General features: G+C 42.6%; 1 non-coding gene across 1 annotated transcript; it reads right to left on the bottom strand.

Moving 5' to 3' along the window:
- Positions 1–20956: 20956 nt before the first annotated feature.
- Trnat-ugu lies at positions 20957–21031 on the bottom strand. The gene has a single exon. It is a non-coding gene; the product is annotated as a tRNA-Thr (tRNA).
- Between the last annotated feature and the right edge of the window lie 290 nt (positions 21032–21321).

Consider the following 21321-nt stretch of genomic DNA (forward strand, 5'->3'; position numbering starts at 1 on the left):
AGTTCTAAGTTCTAGGGGACTTATGACCACAGCAGTTGAGTCCCATAGTGCTCAGAGCCATTTGAACCATTTGAGCCAAATGAATTCCCAAAATTTCGTTACTCTTCATTAATCATTTTTTAGTGTTAGGTTCTGTTTCCGTCAGTGTATTTCTCGTAGCGCACCTCAAGATTTCCTGGTATGCCTTTGCATGCACAATTGCCGCCACGCTGTCACTGACATTCTGTTTCAAGTGCTTTCCGTAAAAAAAGGAACCTTCAGTTTGGAAATAAATGGTAATTACTCGCGGCCAAGTCCGCGCTGTAAGATACGTGTTCACAAATTTCCCACTTAAAGAACGGCCGCTCCAGACAAACTGTTCTAGTTACCAGGGGTCGCCTCGCTTCGGTTGTGTATCCAACACTACAGTGTGCGTCCAATATTATTAGTTTGGATTACTGACGAATGGAATCGCTCTTCCTGTGCACCGAGCGAACAGTTCTTAGCTTTGTTCGCTGTACTACTGCACGTACCAGTACTGTCCTCAAAGTCATTGTTTACTCTTTCTGTACAGTGTACCTGCTCATCCGTGACAGGGGGGTGGACTTGCTGACCACTGTTATCTCGCAACGCAGTTGTTATTTGGCTACTTTACTTGAAACAATTCGGATACCAAGTATCGAATAATTACGTACTATCGTAACCTGCCACAGCTTTGGAGATTAATGAAAGTTCACTTGTTGCTTAATGAAGTGTTTATGCTTACTTGTGTTAATTGTGTACACTGATTTCTGTCTTTAACTTGTATGCAACGAACTGCAGAAGGCAATCTTCCGTCAAGTAGCGGAATGCGGGCAACTTTTATCGTGAAGGAGCACAATGCCACTGGACAATAATCCACGCCAGCTGTTTTGACAGGCGCGGAGAAGTCGGTGAAGGGTGTAACAGCAGGTCGCTGTGTTTATTGTCTCGCCTCTTAACATAAAATCGATGGGTAGGACGACCCCTCCACCTGAAAATACTGCGGCCATAACCTGTACGATGCGCGAAATTTGTTTGACTTTTTTTGTCGTACCGTGCGAGAAAAGCAGCTGCCATTCGTTGCTTTTTTTGTGTTCAGTTGTTAAACGCCGAGGAGCCCTCCTGGCACACACTTCACTATAGATCAGATCACCTCTAACAATTTGATAAAAAAAAACTGATCGTGAAATTTCAGAAAAGTACAAGCTCAGTCCATCATCAATGAAGCGTCTGTCATGTTGAATTTTTTCCTCGGTCGTTGATTTGAGATCGTCAGTTATAACTGAAGGTTGTTTTTCCGCCACTAAACTTTATTCGCCATTTTCGTACTGAAGCTTCACTCATCACATTTCCATAGAGTTCGTTTACCTGTCTGTACATTACGACAAGGCGGACTGTTTTGTATTCAGAAACCGTATTACATTACGAAACTCACCTTTGGCGGGGTCGTTAATGGAGTTACACATTTTAAAATCGCACAAATAGCAGTTAACGACCGTTCCTGTTCGCTATTTGCGTCATTCTGATGGCAACGATTAGTAAGGTCTTCTGCAGTGCAGCGAGGATGGAAGGAGCATTGCGTTGCACGTCAGATGAACGCGTTCTCTTCATTAGGACTGTCAATGCTGTGTATTGTGTATTTCTGTGGCGTCCACTGCGCTTCTACATAGAGGTCGCAGTAGAAGCCGTTCTTCCGCACTGGTTCTGTGCCGTCACGTTGTCACCATCAGATGTACGAGTGTCAGTGTCACTAATACGCAGTACATGTTAATCTCTTGCAGCCGTCAACAGCTAATGGTTATCCTGCAGTGATAAACTTCCCTCATTTCGTCATCATCAGACTGATAATATTGATGTAGCTCATGCCCATTTAAGAAGCGCTTAATGTCCATAGTTGTTTAAAACGGCCCACGCTTAAACTTTTAGTGCACGTACGCACATGTTTGTTTCGTGTCCTCTGTCAACACCCCAAGTATTCCTCGCCCCTGGTCACAGTACGCCGCGCATTTCCGTAGACTCAGACAGCCGACCGCGGGGGCGGAATGCCAGGGGCCGCCGGTGGCGGGTCAGCCTCACCTGTTGGCATTCAGAGGGCGGGGCTGCCCGCCGTGGAGGTCACGCCGCCCGTCACGGCCCGTCAGCTCAGCTCAGCTCAGCGTCCAGGTGGCGCGGAGGTCTGAGCGCCGGCGGCTTAAGAGGCCGATTCACGATAGACGTGAATGGACCGTCGCGTCGCGTCACGTCACGTCACGCCACGTCACGTTACGTGGCCGTCTCGTCAGGGTGTATTCACCCCGGACGTCATCTGTTCACTTAACCCAGAACCGAGTGAAGGTGAGGTTATGAAATACCATCCATCGGAGTATAGCATCGGAACTGAGCAACTACAACGATAAAGCTTTCTAAATGGTCAAAGCAAACTTCATACAAAAGGACTTTACAACTTTAAAAATTCATATAAATTAATTTAAAGAAGATATAGAGCTGGGTTTAGTGTTGTTTTGTAGGGAAATACATCATTTTCTTTTTTACCTTCAACTAAAGATGTTGTATATGGCTTCCATTGTCTGCACACCTCTCATCGGAAGTCGTTTTCTTCCCAAATTCGTTGTAGTATTTCAAGTATGACTTGCTCAGTGGCGGCGTAAATCCTTGCTCTAAGTTCAGGTAAAGAAGCCGGCACAGGAAGTACAAGCACGATATTCTAGATGAATCCCCATTAAAAATATATATATATCCAGTGGTGTCAGGTTTGGGGAACGTGGGGCTACGCAATTGGCGCATCACGGCCAATCCATTAACCTGGAAAGCAGTCACTGAGAAAATCCCAGACGTCAGCCAAGTAGTGGGGTCGTGCACCATCGTGTATGAAATAAACATTTCGTTCTTGGTCATCCTCATCGATCTGTGGTATCAAAAATTGTTGTAACATATCGAGGTACACTTTCCCATTGATGGTTATCTCACGGAAAAAAGGAGCTGTACACTTTGCTCTTGCTCGGTGCACAAAAATCGTTCAGTTTAGGGCTGTCACGACCATGTTGCAATGTTTGATGTGAATTTTCTCTGCCTCAAATCCTAAAGTTTGTGTATTAACCTTGCCACTTAAGTGAAAAGTCGACTCGTCAGAAGAGATTACTTTACACGTGACACAGTCGTATGTGGGATTTGCAGTTCGCCAGATCCAACCCCGGTTGATTTCATAGGGTTGTTGACAAAACGTTGTCTCACTCGCTCAACGCCGTCGTCATGTGTGCTTGGGTGACCTGATGATTTCCCATATATTACCGAGCACCCTGTTTCTACAAAACGTTTATGCCACTCATAAACTGTAGGCCTACTAGGATCTTTAGCGTTCTTGGTACTTAAATTACGCTGAACTGTTGTCGCCGACTCCGATTCTTCAAACCAAAACACACAGCTAGCACGCTCGGGTCTAGTGAAGGCAGCTATCCTTAACGCAACTGCCGCTAGCGCTCCTTACGGTGCGATTCGGCACTAGCGAACTACGCGAGACAAAATTTTATGTACTTCCCTACAAATTGACACTACAATCACCTCTGTAGGCACTATGAATTAATTTCTATAAATTTTCAAAGTTGTAAAGTCCTTTTTGAAACACCTTGTGTATGTTATTGATCAATTTTGTGTGGTAAAGTGATGAAAAGGGAAACAACATTTCCAACCATCGACATTTATTTACTAGCGAAAATACTTACTTACCGAGGTGTCAACCAATAAGCGGATAAGTAGACCCTTTATCTTATCCGTTCAGGTTTTTTTCCTTACATAACTAATAACGTCGTAAAGAGTTGTATTTTTCTCGTTCTTTAGACCTGACTTCTCGTAGTCCTATTCATTCAGCTGCTCTTTAAAACTAGTATTTTTGAGGTTATCAGTTCGTCCATGAAATAAAAAGTTATCCAGAAGAAATTATTTTAGTTTGGTTTAAACATGTTTCGCAACCTGTCAGACATTTTACGTTGTTGGGCCAATGATATAAAATTTTTGTTGCTGCTGTTATGTATTCCTTTGCACGCTGTACGGGTCTGTAATGGATACAGGACCGAGTAACACATGCTGTTAATGAACAGAGAATTCAAATATTAATTTATTCTACATCTAATATCAAATAATAAAAGTAATACATAACTCTGTTGCTGTTGATGGAGGGAGCGTCAGCTGTGACAGTACTACGACTATTCAGTAAATGACGTACCCTGGCCTCTATGAAACTCTGTAAATGTTATTCAACTGGCAAACACACAAAATGGGGTCAGTGCATCAATGCTGGAACTTAAGTACACCCGCTACTGGAGCTCCGGAGAGGGGATGCTTGCATCTCATTCGCAGAGGTGTAATCGTTCGTAGTAGCGCCCTCATGCCGCGGTGGCGGCTGCAGGGAACGCGGCGGCGTAACTGGCGGCGCGCGTATTTGAAAGTCCGTCCGACCGAATAGTGGCCGATATCATAGCTGCATACTGAACTCCTGTCTGCGCCGCTGCCAGGTTTAATAGGTCATTTTTTCGACTAGTGTTGTAGGTAATGACCTCACTTTCTTTCTTTCTTTCACTGGTGTCATGTCCCGCGCTGACGCAGGGTCGGCATTGTTATTAACGGATTTGGCAAGGTTAGTGGAAAGGGGTGGCCGGATGCCCTTCCTGCCGCCGCCCCGTACCCCCCAGGACAGAATTAATGTACCCCTGCTGTCTGCGTCGTGTGTATTTAATGGAATAGTGCGAGCGTGTTCAGATGTCTGTGAGTCGTGTAACTGAGGCGGAACGGGGGGACCAGCCCGGTATTCACCTAGCGGGATGTGGAAAACCACCTAAAAACCACATCCAGGCTGGCCGGCACACCGACCGACGACGGTAATCCGCCGGGCGGATTCGATCCGGGGCTGGTGCGCCTACCCGATCCAGGAAGCAGCGCATTAGCGCTCTCGGCTAACCCGGCGGGTCAGGTAATGATCTCACTATTCTTCTCAAATTGTGGAGACTTACTTATGACGAATTTCGTTAGCGAATATATTTAATGCGGTGATGTAGTTGAAATCCGTAACTCCTTGAAGAGGTACTTAGAAGACGACCACAGGTTAACACCAATAACTTTTCTCACCGTTTGCTTTTGTGCAGACAGTTCTTTCGTTCTAAGAGATTAGTCCGCAAGACATGATTGAGTGGAAATATGCAAAATATTTCAGGAGGTTAATTCGTTTGTTTACAAGACTGGCAGTTATACTAAGAGCAAAAGTAGCTGAAATTAACTGTCTGAGTAGATTTCATTTCATGGTTCAAATGGCTCTGAGCACTATGGGACTTAACATCTGAGTTCACAGTCCCCTAGAACTTAGAACTAATTAAACCTAACTGACCTAAGGACATCACACACATCCATGCCCGAGGCAGGATTCGAACCTGCGACCGTAGTGGTCGTGCGGTTCCAAACTGAAGCGCCTAGAACCGCTCGGCCACAACGGCCGGCTTTCATTTCATGTACACACAAAAATTTGGAGCAGTCTACTCTGTTTACCGATTCTTGTCCGTGTGCTACCTAACTTACTGGTATGACTATCTGCTGGACAGAACTGAATCTAGTGTTTGTTCTCAAAATTTGTAGAGACACCATTTTGAGGGAACCACTTAATCATTCTTTGAAAAACGTCATTAACAACCTCTTCAGTTTCTGTCTAGTGGGATTTGTTGTAACACTAGTGTCGTCTGCAGAATGTACCAATTCTGCTTGATGAATGTTTAGTGGAAGGTCTTTCATATGTGTAACAAATAGGGGTGGATCCAGAATTGAACCTTGTGATTTCCAAACATTCACTAAAATTTTCTCCCCGTTCAACATTAGTTGAATTATTCAGCACAACGTCTCGCATTCTGTTTGTTAAGTACGATTGAAACCAGTTCTGCGTAAAGCCACCGATTTCATAAAATTAAAGTTTTTCTGGGAGAATAAGATGAACTTCGCAATCAAACACCTTGGAAAGGCAGAGAAAATACCAGTTGGCGATATTTTATTATTTAAGGCTTGTAATACTCCGTCAGGTGATCTTGGCTTAATAAATAACACTCAAAAACTTCGAGTAATATTTGCTTTTTATTGTTCAGAGCTTAAACAGTAACACGAGTATGATGCACTGAAATATCTCACCGCATCAGTGTTGCCACCTGACGGTAGGCAAACACAATACAGTTACGTCATGAAAATATATACATCTGTAGCTGTCAAAATGTCTGCCTGCTACATCCATCGATATCGTGTCAAGACTGGTACTACTGCACTCCTTTGGCTTATATTCCAGTGGATTCTGATGTCATTTGCATTGTATCCAACAAGCCCTGCGTCAGAATTACGATGTCAATTATGAATATAATTCAGTGCATCTAAATAACATTCAAAATCCCTTACAAAATTCTGCTTCTGATCACATGCAGATCTTGTTTATAATATACTGATTAGACATAGTTGAAAGGGGGTTGAAGCGCTAAAAACATACAAAAATAAAAATCTCTAAAAGTGGCAAAATAATAATAAAAAAGAACATTATTATGATGTGACAAAAACAATTCCGTTTAGGCAGAGGATTATGAAAATGAAACTGGTTCTCGTTTAGGAAAGGTATTATGAGAGTTATCGCTGTATTTTTATCGATGTTTTATTAATTATTAGCAATTAAAACAGCCTCTTCTAACTAAAACTAATTATCAGAATCAGGTGTTTTGATGACAATCATTCAAATGCTGTAACTGTGGTGAGAAACGGATATTATTCGAGTTCTGAACAAAAACAGTTATCGGAGCTATTGGTATTATTCTCCATCGCGGAGACTGGAGATGTATGTGTAATATTCAGAAAAGGCATCTTAAAATCAGCTAAGTCAGCGACACGTCCTCTCATGTTATGTTAATAATATCTGTAGACTCGATTTTGATTTAATATCGGAACGAGTCGAAAATAAAAAAAAAATTATAACAGTTTTTAATTTCATATAGCAGGACGTTTTAGATTTATAGATGCATGCTATAGCTATCACCGGCTACAGCTGAACAATACTGTTTGAAGCAGATACTGTACTGTGACATGTTTTCCGTTAGTTATCAGAGAGTCGTTCTGTGCATTAAATTTATAGACTTGGATATAGATACTGCTTACTGTGCAGTGCGTATTTTAATACTGTTACATTTGTTTTTAACAAGTGATACTATTTCGCTACTTCATCCGAGTATGCATTTTACGCAGTTTTAGAGGTAGTCAGTATTTTCCAGTGAACTTCCCAGAGACGTTTCAAAACCATACGTGTAACGATTCAGTAGTGTGGCTCGTTATAATTTCCATTATTTAAATCGATTTAGAAATATGACACAGTACTAGTTACGTTAAACCATGCATCATAGAAAATATTTTGTTTGTATTTCTGCCAATTTGTATGCTACTTATTAAAATAATTTTTATCTCTGCATTTTACAGTTTTGTTCTTTTTTCCCCACAGGTAAGACAAGATGCTATGTCTGAGGAATCGTTCAGTTTGTGAACTACAGCAAGAGACAAAAACCACACAATTTGTCGAACTACAAAGGAAACGAGAACCAGTACGAATGAATCTGTTCATCATTTCGTGATGGTGAGTATATATTCATTGGCCGTGTTGCTTAAGCAGATAGTGCTCAGAACTCATTGAAGCTGATTTTATTAAATTAGCGACAAAATGCAGGAAGGTTTCGCTTGGAAAGTCGTTCAGTGCCTAATACGAAGTGTCCTTAAGGTCAGCGTAACTAACCACACCAATGCGTTCGACTTAGAGCATCGTCTCCATAAAGTTTCTTCAAAAGTTGAAACCCCTGCGTAAATCTTTTCCCCACTTTCACGACAATTTCATGTTGCATCAATATTACGATAAAAAAGGCTTTGTCAGAATCGCCGCAGGTCTTATACCACCTTTTACTCAAATGACAATATGTAGAAAAGAGAAACAGTATACCGGCAATATGATACAATGTGTTTACTTGAGAGTGGAGAGTGTGAGACAGATACACTGCTGCAGTTTGCACGTCGCTCATAAAAATAAAGTTCAGCAATTTTCTGAAATTACTTCCATATTTCATTCGTACCGTCGTGATGTTTGCTTTGGCATGAGTGCCAATAATCGAACTTTGTGGAGTACTGAAGCCTATTCTGCATCATCGATGTCTCTGCTTTTTTCCACCTGTCTACGGGTCCTGGCAAATATTGCAGCTAAATCGAACATCCTCAGCGAGTACATACTCGTATGAAGAAATAAGGTATGGAGTGTTTGTCTTACAACGTACATTACATTGGTCCCCTCTCTCCTTTATTCTGTAGTGTGAGTTGTGAGTCATGAGCAAAACCTTTAGTCATCAGTTGTATGTTTCGTGTTTACCCTAAGATAGTTACTATAGTATATCGTGCTTATACCACATCTGCTGTGCAAATTCAGTTTAAGTTCGAATTTAGCTCTACTTCCTTTGCATTGCGAACGTCACTCAATGTGCTGTACAAACCTCACCTCACAAAAAACGTGTTCTTTAAAAAATCGTCATGCCAAAATATTTAGAATGCAATGTACGTATGTTAGCGAGTATAATTAGCACATGGACTATACGAAACAGACTGGTATTGAACGGGGATCAATGCACACGGTGTACAATAACTGAAACAGAACATGTATGGTAACAACTCTGTGTTGTTACTGCATTATGAATAAGCAACGAAGTACAACGTTTTAAAATCGCAGAACTAATGAAAGATGGGAAACTTCCTTGTAAATGAGGCATAAGAATATAAAATTTTGGCCCCAGAATTTGCTGAGCACAACATGGAATCTAAAGTAACAACAGCAGAACATTCAGTGTATTTCATAGCTGAGGATGATCCGCTCGTCCGATGGATAGGTAATGAAAATCTGTCTTGGTCTTCATTTCGAAGACTGGTTTTGTACAGCTCTCTGCATTAACCTGTCTTAATATCTGAATAACTACTATTTACATCTACATCCATACTCCGCAAGCCACCGGACGGTGTGTGGCGGAGGGTACCCTGAGTACCTCTATCGGTTCTCCCTTCTATTCCAGTCTCGTATTGTTCGTGGAAAGAAGGATTGTCTGTATGCTTCTGTGTGGGCTCTAATCTCTCTGATTTTATCCTCATGGTCTCTTCGTGAGATATACGTAGGAGGGAGCAATATACTGCTTGACTCTTCGGTGAAGGTATGTTCTCGAAACTTTAACAAAAGCCCGTACCGAGCTACTGAGCGTCTCTCCTGCAGAGTCTTCCACTGGAGTTTATCTATCATCTCCGTAACGCTTTCGCGATTACTAAATGATCATGTAACGAAGCGCGCTGCTCTCCGTTGGATCTTCTCTATCTCTTCTATCAAACCTATCCGGTACGGATCCCACACCGCTGAGCAGTATTCAAGCAGTGGGCGAACAAGCGTACTGTAACCTACTTCCTTTGTTTTCGGATTGCATTTCCTTAGGATTCTTCCAATGAATTTCAGTCTGGCATCTGCTTTACCGACGATCAACTTTATATGATCATTCCATTTTAAATCACTCCTAATGCATACTCCCATATAATTTATGAAATTAACTGCTTCCAGTTGCTGACCTGCTATTTTATAGCTAAATGATAAGGGATCTATCTTTCTATGTACTCGCAGCACATTACACTTGTCTACTATAACCTGCATCAGTCGGTACCTCTTTACTTAGTTGGTCCTTTGGTCTCCCTCTACAATTTTAACCCTCCCGATTCCCTGTATCACCAAACTAACGATTCCTGATGCATCAGAATATGTCCCGCCATCGGAAGGAAGGAAAAATCAGAGTTTTACGTCCTGTCGACGGCGTACTAATGAAGGAAGGGGAAGGAAATGGGAACATTCGGGCATTGGCCTTTAGCGATTTAGGGAAATCACAGATGGCCGAACCGGGATGGATTTGGACCGTCGTCCTCCCGAGCCCAATGTGCTACCAAATGCGCCACCTTACTTGGTTCCTATCAACCGATCCTTTCTTTTAGTCAAGAAGTGCCATAAAGTTCTTTTTTCTCGAGATTGATTCATTAACTGGCTCTGAGCACTATGGGACTTAACAAATGGTTCAAATTGCTCTGAGCACTATGGGACTTAACTTCTGAGGTCATCAGTCCCCTAGAACTTAGAACTACTTAAACCCAACTAACCTAAGGACATCACACACATCCATGCCCGAGGCAGGATTCTGACCTACGACCGTAGCGGTCGCGCGGTTGCAGACTGTAGCGCTTAGAACCGCACGGCCACCCCGGCCGGCTGGACTTAACATCTGTGGTCATCAGTCCCCTAGAACTTAGAACTACTTAAACCTAACTAACCTAAGGACATCACACACATTCATTCCCGAGGCAGGATTCGAACCTGCGACCGTAGCGGTCACGCGGTTCCAGACTGAAGCGCCTAGAACCGCACGGCCACACCGGCCGGCTGATTCTTAACTCCTCATTAGTTATTTGGTATACTCTGATCTAATCGTCACCATTCTTCTGCAGTACAACGGTGCAAAAGATCCTACTCCCTTTTTGCCGTAACTGCTTATTATTCATGTTCCACCCCATACAAATGTCTAGGAAATAACTGCTCACACTTGCATTGATATTACATGATAATAAATTCCTCTTTTTCAGAAATATTTTTCGTGCTCCTACCAGCTTGCAGTACTTGGGCATTATCAGCTATTTTTCTGCCCGAATAGCTAAAATCATTTACTGCTTTTAGTGTCTCGTTTCCTAAGCAATTCCCTCAGCATCACCTGATTTAATTCAGCTACATTCCATTATCTTCGTTTTGCTTTTGTTTACGTTCGTCTTATACCCTCCTTTCCAGACATTGTCCATTCCGTTCAATTGCTGTTCAAAGCCCTTTGCTCTCTCTGACGAAATAGTGTCATCGGCAGACCTCAATGATTTTATTTATCCTCCCTGAACCTTCATAACTTTAATCCCTTTGCCAAACTGAAATTTCTCCTTTGTTTCCTTTCGTGTCCTTCAGTTCCTATAATGCAGTGTGGTTTCTGTACAAGACGTAAGGATCCGTTTGCTGCATGCAATTTATCCCTGCAACGTTTAAAATTTCTGAGTGATATTATTGCTTTAAATATTTTTGGGATAAGAGACTCCTAGCGTACATTTAGGCACGGAAGAGTGTTTGCGTACTTGAGGCACTCTCTACAGTTATCTTGTTGTTGGGAGGTGAAGCCGGTAGCGCTCACTGGCCGCTATGAGTAGTACTCCATGACCCGCCACGGTGGAGCGGGCCGGGTGCTCGAGAAGCAAGCCACAGCAATCTATATAAAGATGGCATCTGTTCTTTCGGACATGCCATCTTCATACGAGGTTTGTCCGGAAAATACGTATACAAGTTGAATAATGTCCTTATGTTACAAGTTGCAGTCACCTCCAGGTGGGACTACTGCTGTAATCAATGCCATCAACGCTCAATTCGAGTCAGAGCACTCTGGGTGAAGGTGGGAGTGTGCGGCAGCTTGTTGACAGTTACCCTTTTTCACCTGCCGTCGTCATGGAGCTGATTGAGGAAGAGCGCTTCAACATCAAGTTTCTTGCAAAGCTAGGCAAGAATGGCCTTGAGATTTTTGAGTGTTTAAAACAGGTTTACGGAGACAATTCTCTGAAGAAACCAACCGTGAATAAGTGGTTAAAAAGGTTCCGGGATGGCCGAGAAGAAGTGAACGATGACCCTCGCCCAGGACGCCCGTCGACATCGAGTTCCAATGCAAATGTTGTGTTCTTAAAGACCGTAGATTGACAGTCAGAATGATTGCTGACGAGCTGTCAATCCCCAAAACAATCGTTCACGAAATCGTGACACAAAAATTTGAAATGAAGAAATTGTGTGCGAAGATCGTACCGAAGCTCTTGACGCCAGAACAGAAAGCAAAGAGGGTTGAGTGCTGTGAGGATTGGTTGGAAGCAGAGGAACTAGGGGACTTTCTCAACCGAGTCATCACTGGAGACGAGTCCTGGTTTTACGAATTCGATGTGGAGCTCAAATCTCAAAGCAAGGAATGGAAATTAGCAGAAGAACCGAGAACAAAAAAAAAAGTCGCGAAAATCAAGCTCCAATATGAAGACAATGTTGATTGTTTTCTTTGATTCTAGGGGCATTGTTCACAAGGAATTTGTTCCTCCCGGCCAGAGAGTGAACGGAAATTTTTACGTTGAAGTTCTGACACGTCTCAGAGCTCGTGTGGCCCGAGTTCGACCGGAGTTGGCAAAAGGGGTCAGATGGATCCTTCATCACGACAATGCGCCCGCTCACACGTCGCTCGGTGTGCGCGAGTTTTTGGCCCGAAGCTCAATCACCGTGACAGACCACCCGCCTTATTCACTCGATTTAGCCCCGTGTGACTTCTTCATGTTCCCGAAATGCAAAATGGTGCTTCGGGGGCGGCACTTGGGAGATGTGGAAGCCATCAAGGCGGAAACGACACGGCAACTGAACAACATCACAGCTGAAGACTTTCAGCAACGTTGTCAACAGTGGAAACGGCGTTGGCAGAAGTGTATCGCATCTCAAAAAATGGCTCTGAGCACTATGGGACTCAACTTCTGAGGTCATCAGTCTCCTAGACTTAGAACTACTTAAACCTAAGGACATCACAAACAACCATGCCCGAGGCAGGATTCGAACCTGCGACCGTAGCAGCAGCGCGGTTCCGGACTGGAGCGCCTAGAACCGCTCGGCCACCACGGCCGGCTATCGCGTCTCAGGGCGAGTACTTTGAAGGAGACTATATTGTAATACCTGAATAATTGTAAAATAAAGTTATTATTCAACTTTTATACGTATTTTCCGGACAAACCTCGTATAGTTAAGGCTAAACGGCTGATGACAGTCTTCAGTGCGGATGCACACGAATTGCCTGAACTCTTACGGGACTCCGTGGATTGTCTGCCGCGAGTAATGCGCATAATGGCAGGGGCACTACGAATGTAGTGTCTGGGCTATAAGTTGAGAATGTGGGTCTCACGAGGAGCGCGCCGCGTTAAGTCCCTGCAGTCGCACTAACCTCTGTGCCCTCGGTAGCTGAGATGGATAGAGCGTCTGCCATGTAAGCGTGAGATCCCGGGTTCGAGCTCCGGTCGGGGGACACATTTTCAACTGCCCCCGTTGATGTATATCAACGCCTGTCAGCAGCTGATGGTATTGATTTAATTGTAATTTCACAGCAGTCTATGGTGGTCCGCCAGCGCCGTACTTTGGCCACTTGCCGGCTGCCACGTGCGGCTCTACGCTGCCCGCAGGCGGCGCCTTGCGCGCCTTCCGCTGCCTACCTGCGGGCACAACGCCATTTAACACCCCCGGCTCGCTCAGCCCACAGACAAGGCGAGCAACAGCGCGGTGACGCGGGTTAGTCTAACTTCCAGGCGATTTGTCGGGCTGCATGAGTCCCGGCGCCGAGAGCGCATGTGAAATTTGACGCGACCACAGCGTTCGGCATGTCCAGTTTCCAATTTCCTTTCTCGTGCAGTTGGCGCGAAAAAGAGTAATCACTTGAAATCTTTATCATCGAATCAGCTCCCACTACCGCTGTAACAGTTACGTTTTATGGTAAAACTGTTTGCCGGTAAACGGCAACCAGTCGCCCCCTGAGCACACTATGAGAGTAGGTATGAATGGAATGACTTCTATTGCACGAACGGCGTACACATGGATAACAAACTAAGGTGCCACTAGCACGTGGATAAGTCAACCATACCTCAGATGCTGATCTACAGAAGGGATTGTCAGCAAACATCCACTCAATACTAACCTCTGGCATAATTATCCACAGAAGCTTTCAGGATGAATGTTATACAGGGTGTCTCTCATAAGAGCTCAAATGGTTCAAATGGCTTTGATCACTATGAGACTTAACATCTGAGGTCACCAGTTCCCTAGAACTTAGAACTACTTAAACCTAACTAACCTAAGGATATCACACACATCCATGCCCGAGGCAGAATTCGAACCTGCGACCGTAGTGGTCACTCGGTTCCAGACTGAAGCGCCTAGAACCGCACGGCCGCACCGGCCGGCTGCAGCGCTACTGAGTCGCTGCTGAACTGGTGCTTATTCCTCAAGTTTTACTGTCCCTGTTAACACATATCGGTAAACACTGGGTTAGAGTAATTTGGAAGCGCTTTATCAAATGGACACATAAAATTACAGTTTAAAAATTATTTTGTTTCTAGTCGGAAACAAACCGTCGATTTCTGTTGCGACTGAGCGTCACAAGAATGACGCGACGAGCAGTAATTGTCTGGGTTAACTCAAGCTACACGCTGGAAAAATGAAATTGCGAATATCTGCGGAAACATTAGAGAAAATGGGCCTGACGTCTCGTAGGAGGGACACCCTGTATATAGGTGATCATCGAAAATGTTGCAACAGCTTGTTCAGAGAAGTACAGCCATATGTCTGCACATTTACCTCCAGATGATGTTAGTGCTTAATAATAAGGGTGAGTTTAGAATGAACGGCGAAATTCACAGCCATAACACTAGTTCAAAAATATTTCCAAGTAGAGAGGGCGTCCCTGTCTAGATTTGAGAGTTATTATATTGTGGTGTAAAACGCTGTAACAGTTTGACTGCAGACGTTAGGCATGACACTGGAAGTTCTCAAATATTCAGAATGAAATTAAGGGAGTACTTTATTAGCCACTGCTTTATTCCCGGAATGAATTTTTCATGCTGTACGCTGTTTTGAAACTTCCTAGTAGGCTAAAACTAAACTGTGAATACGGTGTTAAATTGCGCCCGGATAGCTCAGCCGATATGAGCGTACCCGCAACAGACACGGTTCTCTGTTCGAGTCCCCGTACGGCACCATGGCCGTACACAGAGATTAATCCAAGAGTGGACGAGATTTTGAAATTACCCTTTATGATATAATTGATTCGATGAGAACGTGTCATACCCCAAGAATTAAATTTTGCAGGAGATAACGAAAATTTATGCTCTCTCAAAGTACTTGTAGATATCCACTCAGATTATTGTGCTTCCCAAAAGGTAAACATAATTCATTAGGTTATACCAATCTTTTTGATTACTGATTTGATTATAAATGAGACCTTTCTTGAGTTACTGGCCCTTATATGATTACATCCAGAGTATTCAACAATTTAGTAAGTAGCTAGAAAATATGCATAAAATATATCTGCATTGGTATACCATTAACGTTAGGTTTATAACGTAAAATGAAGAATTTAAAGTAGAGAAAAGTCAGAATTACTAAAGAAATCCTGTTGGATAGCAATAAAACTAGCAAGAAATACAATTGAGTAAAATTTCTCAAAGTACAGAAACAGAAAATAACTTCAAAAAATGTTCGTTTAACGTTGACGTCGTTTATAACGTGTAGTTGAAGATGTCGATTTTTAGTTTATTTTTATTTATTTATTTATTTATTGTTCCGTGGGACCACATTTAGGAGAAGTCTCCATGGTCATGGAACGAGTCAATACATGAAATTATAACACGATTGTAGAAACAGATAAAATGAAATATAAGAAACATATTCAGGCGACAAGTCGTTAGTTTAAATAAAGAAAATCAAGAATGTAACACTGGAATTTGCTTAATTTTTTAGCTCTTCCAGGAGCTCCTCGACAGAATAGAAGGAGTGAGCCATGAGGAAACTCTTCAGTTTAGACTTAAAAGAGTTTGGGCTACTGCTAAGATTTTTGAGTTCTTGTGGTAGCTTATTGAAAATGAATGCAGCAGAATACTGTACTCCTTTCTGCACAAGAGTCAAGGAAGTGCATTCCACATGCAGATTTGATTTCTGCCTAGTATTAACTGAGTGAAAGCTGCTAACTCTTGGGAATAAGCTAATATTGCTAACAACAAACGACATTAAAGAAAATACATACTGTGAGGGCAATGTAAAAATTCTCAGGCTATTGAATAGGGGTCGACAAGAGGTTTTCGAACTTACACCATACATAGCTCGAACAGCCCGTTTTTGAGCCAAAAATACCCTTTTTGAATCAGAAGAATTACCCCAAAAAATAATACCATATGACATAAGCGTATGAAAATATGCGAAGTATACTACTTTTCGTGTTGAAATGTCACTTATTTCAGATACTGTTCTAATGGTAAATAAAGCGGCATTTAGTTTCTGAACAAGATCCTGAACATGGGCTTTCCACAACAGCTTACTATCTATCCGTACGCCTAGGAACTTGAACTGTTCTGTCTCGCTTATAACATGCCCATTCTGTCTGATTAAAATGTCAGTTCTTGTTGAATTGTGAGTTAGAAACTGTAAAAACTGAGTCTTACTGTGATTTAGCATCAAATTATTTTCCACAAGCCACGAACTTATATCATGAACTACATTATTTGATAATGTTTCAATATTACACACAAGATCCTTCACTACCAAGGTGGTGTCATCAGCAAACAGAAATATTTTTGAATCACCTGTAATACTAGAAGGCATATCATTTATATAAATAAGAAACAGCAGTGGCCCCAGCACCGACCCTTGGGGAACGCCCCATTTAACAGTGCCCCATTGGGACTGAACATCATTACCACTCTCAATATTGCGGAGGATTACCTTCTGCTTTCTGTTCTGAAAGTAGGAGGCGAACCAATTGTAAGCTACTCCCCTTACTCCATAATGTTCCAACTTCTGCAGTAATATTTTGTGGTCAACACAGTCAAAAGCCTTCGTTAAATCAAAGAAAACACCTAACGTTCGCAATCTTTTATTTAATCCGTCCAAAACCTCACAGAGAAAAGAGACTATAGCATTTTCAGTTGTTAAGCCATTTCTAAAACCAAACTGTACATTTGACAGCAAATTATGTGAATTTAAATGCTGCAGTAACCTTGTATATACAACCCTCTCGATAACTTTAGCAAACACCGATGGCATAGAAATAGGTCTATAATTGTCAACATTATCCCTGTCTCCCTTTTTATAAAGTGGCTTCACTACCGAGTACTTTAATCGGTCAGGAAACCGACCTCTCCTAAAGGAAAAGTTACAGATATGGCTTAGTACTGAGCTAACATACGTGGAACAATACTTCAGTATTCTGCTAGATACCCCGTCATATCCATGAGAGTTCTTGGTCTTTAGTGATTTAATTATTAACTCAATCTCCCTCTTGTCAGTATCATGGAGGAGCATTTCAGGTAACAGTCTCGGAACACTTTTTTCTAAGAGCGCTATATGATTCCCTGTTGGGACTAGGTTTCTATTTAGTTCACCTGCTATATTCAGAAAGTGATTATTAAGTACTGTACATATATGCGACTTATCAGTAACACGGACATCCCCACTACGCACTGATTCTATATTCTCGACCCGTCTCTGCAGACCAGCCACTTCCTTTACGACTGACCATATGGTTTTAATTTTATCCTGAGACTTAGCTATTCTATCTGCATACCACATACTTTTTGCCTTCCTAATAACTTTTTTAAGCACCTTACAATACTGTTTGTAATGGGCTGCTGCATTTAGATTTTGACTGTTTCTAACGTTTTGATATAATTGCCACTTTGTTCTACAAGATATTCTTATCCCTTTAGTCAGCCACCCAGGCTGCCTGTTTGTGCTAGTACCCTGTTTTGAACGTTCTAACGGAAAGCAACTTTCAAAGAGCACGAGAAAAGTCTTGAGGAAAGCATTATATTTATCGTCTACTGTATCAGCACTATAAACATCTTGCCACTCTTGTTCCTTGATAAGGTTTACAAAAGTCTGTACAGCAACTGGATCAGATTTCCTAAAAAGTTGGTAACTATATTTAACATGTGTTGCAGCACAAAAATCTTTTAGACTTAAAATTTGTGCATCATGATCTGAAAGGCCATTCACCTTTTTGCTAACAGAATGCCCTTCCAATAATGACGAATGAACAAAAATATTGTCTATGGGTTGTTCTACTGTTCCCTTGCACTCTCGTTGGAAAGAATACGGTTTGCATAAGATTATATGAATTAAGGAGGTCTACCAGCATCCTTTTCCTTGCACAATCACTTATACAATTAATATTGAAGTCACCACATATAACTAACTTTTTGTATTTCCTATAAAGTGAACCAAGAACCTCCTCTAGCTTTAGCAAAATTGTTTTGAAATCGGAGTCTGGGGATCTATAAATAACAACAGTAAGAAGTACTTTAGTAAGCAGCAAAAAGCAGCTCCTGCACTGAGGAAATAAGAAGAATGGTGCAACATGAAAAAGCAGCTGCAATTAAATTGATCAAGTTGCTATAGGAAACGAAACTGTCACTGTCCAAAATGAAAGTGGTTGACACTTTGACTTTTCCCATTGTTTTTTTTACGGATGTGAGTCGTGGTAAGAAAATCAATTCTTTGGAAATGTGGATCTTGAGGAGAGTCTTGAGGATTTCAGTAAAACATTTGTGAAAAAAAATATCTTTGGGGACCAAAGTAGTTCAGATGCAATTAAGGTACGTTGGTCATATCATGAAAGCATAAGAGTCATTAGAAAACGTTTGAAAGAACAGAAGATCAAAGGCGTAGGAAAACTAGGGAGAAGATGGATACAGGATATTAAAAAAAGCAACGGAGTGACCCTGAAAGAACTGAGGACCAAAACATCCAGGAGTGCATGAATGGACATCGTTCATCGTGTCACAGGTGTCAGAGGGACTTGATGGATCATAACATCAGTAACAATTACATGTCGCATACGCACAGAACTCAACATCTGATCATGTTAATGAATTTACTGTATTACTTTCTTGCCTTCTATCTTTAATGTCGACCGACATAATTAAAACTTAACCAGAAGTGTTTAGGAAGTTAAGATCAACGTTTGACTACATCAGTGTGGGAAACTTACCAATACGAACTGCAAACTGGCCTGTAGAACCGACCTAGAACTGGACGAAGACTATCTTTTTCTCCTCAGATTGATGCCATGACTGCTTGTTGCGCCGTTGTGCTTCCCTTAGAACTGAAAAGTTGCCAATTTCTAGACGAGAAATCTTTCCTACATTGAAATTTTACTCTTTTCTTATTTTCTAAAGCAGAAAACGTTGTTTTTGCTTTCCGGTTATTGAATTTTGGTACACTGGTGTGGATGGCTGAGCACACCTACAGTATAACATGGCATTTTTCCCCACAGTCTGTTACAGCCGTCCTGTCGTGTAAAACAGAATGTAGTCCCAGCAGCCCAGCTTGGGTTTTACATTACAGGCATTTTTGTGTCACTGCTGACTGAGAAGATGAGTGTGATGACAACTGGCGATGAACGGCGCGCGTATTGTCGGGCCAGTACTTCACTGTAGTTCCATAAGGGCCGAACCAACAAGCGACGGAAGGTAGTTTCGGGAATCTGTTTTGGTAATTTTCTGTAAAGCTTTTCGTCCACATTGACTGCAGGACGGCGCCGAAACCGAGGTTACGCCAAGAAGACAGCATAGGACTGGACCAAGACCCTCTTTTTCCCCTCAGTTGGATGCCATGACTGCTTGTTCCGCCGTCGTGCTTCCCTTAGAACTGAAAAGTTGACAACCAACCGAACCCAAGTACATTGGTGCGCAAAATTTAAGGATGATAGTAATTTTCTCACTACCAAATAACATGGCTCGATGAAACTTGGACCGTACTGTAGTACAGTACAGTACAGTACAGAAGATAACTGAATGAAATACGCAATGAGACGAACAGAAATGACGCTTTTATTCAGAGATAATCAGTACACTAAAGTCAACGCGATTCATGAAAGTCTATGGTGCATGTGGAAGTGCTGCGATACGTCTCACAAGTGCTCGATGGGATCTAAGCTGGGGGAACGGGCGGCCACTCCATTCAGCGAAAATTCTCTTTCTCTCCAACAGCTCCTCCTCTTCCTCCCCCTCCTCCTGCTCTCCACCTGTCGGGCACTGTCATCCACAAAAATGAAGTCAGGGCCGAATACACCCTTGAAAAGATACACATGGAGAAGGAGTACAGTATCAAACGTTAACAGGTGACTGTGCCGTGTTCGAAGATTTGAAGGTCAGTTCGTCCTTGCAACACTATTGCTCCCCACACCATAACAAATGGTACACCAAAACAATCATGTTTCTCGATGTTCCTGGACACATTATGTGTTCCCACCAGCCATCATATGAGAGTACGTCCAGCATTTTCCATCATGATCGTTTTGGTGGTCCAGATGTTAGGATGTGGAGAGCCATAATGTTGCATGGACGTAATGACCACCAAATTTTTGAACGCGGTGCAATCACCAGTCAACGTTATTGTGACACTGCAGCCCTTCCCCATTTATGTCGTTCCAGTGGTGCATTTGGCCCTGACTTCAGTTTTGTGAACGACAGTGCGCGACCGCATCGAACAGCCGAGGTGAAGGATGATCTCTTGGAACGAGAGGATACTCGGCAAATGAAGTTCCCTGCCAGTTCCCCCTACTTAAATCCCATAGAGAACATATTGGATGCGCTAGAGAGACGTCCAGGTGCACCAGCGACCATCCAGCAGTTGTCTGCCGCGCTGGTCAGGAAGGAACACCCTACCACAATAAATCCTCACCAACCTTCCAACATTGTGACCAGCATGGTAACACGTTGAAGAGCATGCATCGCCGTGCATGCTGATCACTCTTCCTATCAATAACCATGTCCCGCCTTTCGTAATGTCCAGAGGACCATCACGGATCGCGGTTGCTTCAATATAATTAATGTATTGGAATAAAAGTGTCATTTCTGTTCACCTCATTACGTAATTCTTGTATTTACCTTCTGTACTACACTGTAGCAAATCTTTCTATGCATGCTCAAAGTTTGATCGCTTGGCAGTGACACATCATACGGAAGTGAAATGATAACTAAATCAAGACCCTACGCTGCCGACAGGCGTTAATATACATCAACGGGGACAGTTGAAAATGTGTGTTCCGACCGGGACTCGAACCCGGGATCTCATGCTTACATGGCAGACGCTCTATCCATCTGAGCCACCGGGAGCACAGACGATAGTGCGAGTGCAGGGACTTATCCCTTGCACGCTCCCCGTCAGGCCCACATTTCCAACTTAATATCCACACACTACATTCCTAGTGCCCCTGCCCATTACACTCATTTCTAGCGGCAGACAATCTTACCGAGTCCCGTAAGAGTTCGGGCAATACGTGTGCATCCGCAGATAAGAAGGTCAATGGCCGGTTAGCCTTAACTATATGAAGATGGTATCTGTTCTTTCGGACATTTTGTATTGGAAAAGGGTTTTTGCAACACCGCTTCTTCAGTGACCAAGTT

Source organism: Schistocerca piceifrons, chromosome 5 (assembly GCF_021461385.2).
Source record: "Schistocerca piceifrons isolate TAMUIC-IGC-003096 chromosome 5, iqSchPice1.1, whole genome shotgun sequence".
In the NCBI taxonomy this organism is placed as follows: domain Eukaryota; kingdom Metazoa; phylum Arthropoda; class Insecta; order Orthoptera; family Acrididae; genus Schistocerca; species Schistocerca piceifrons.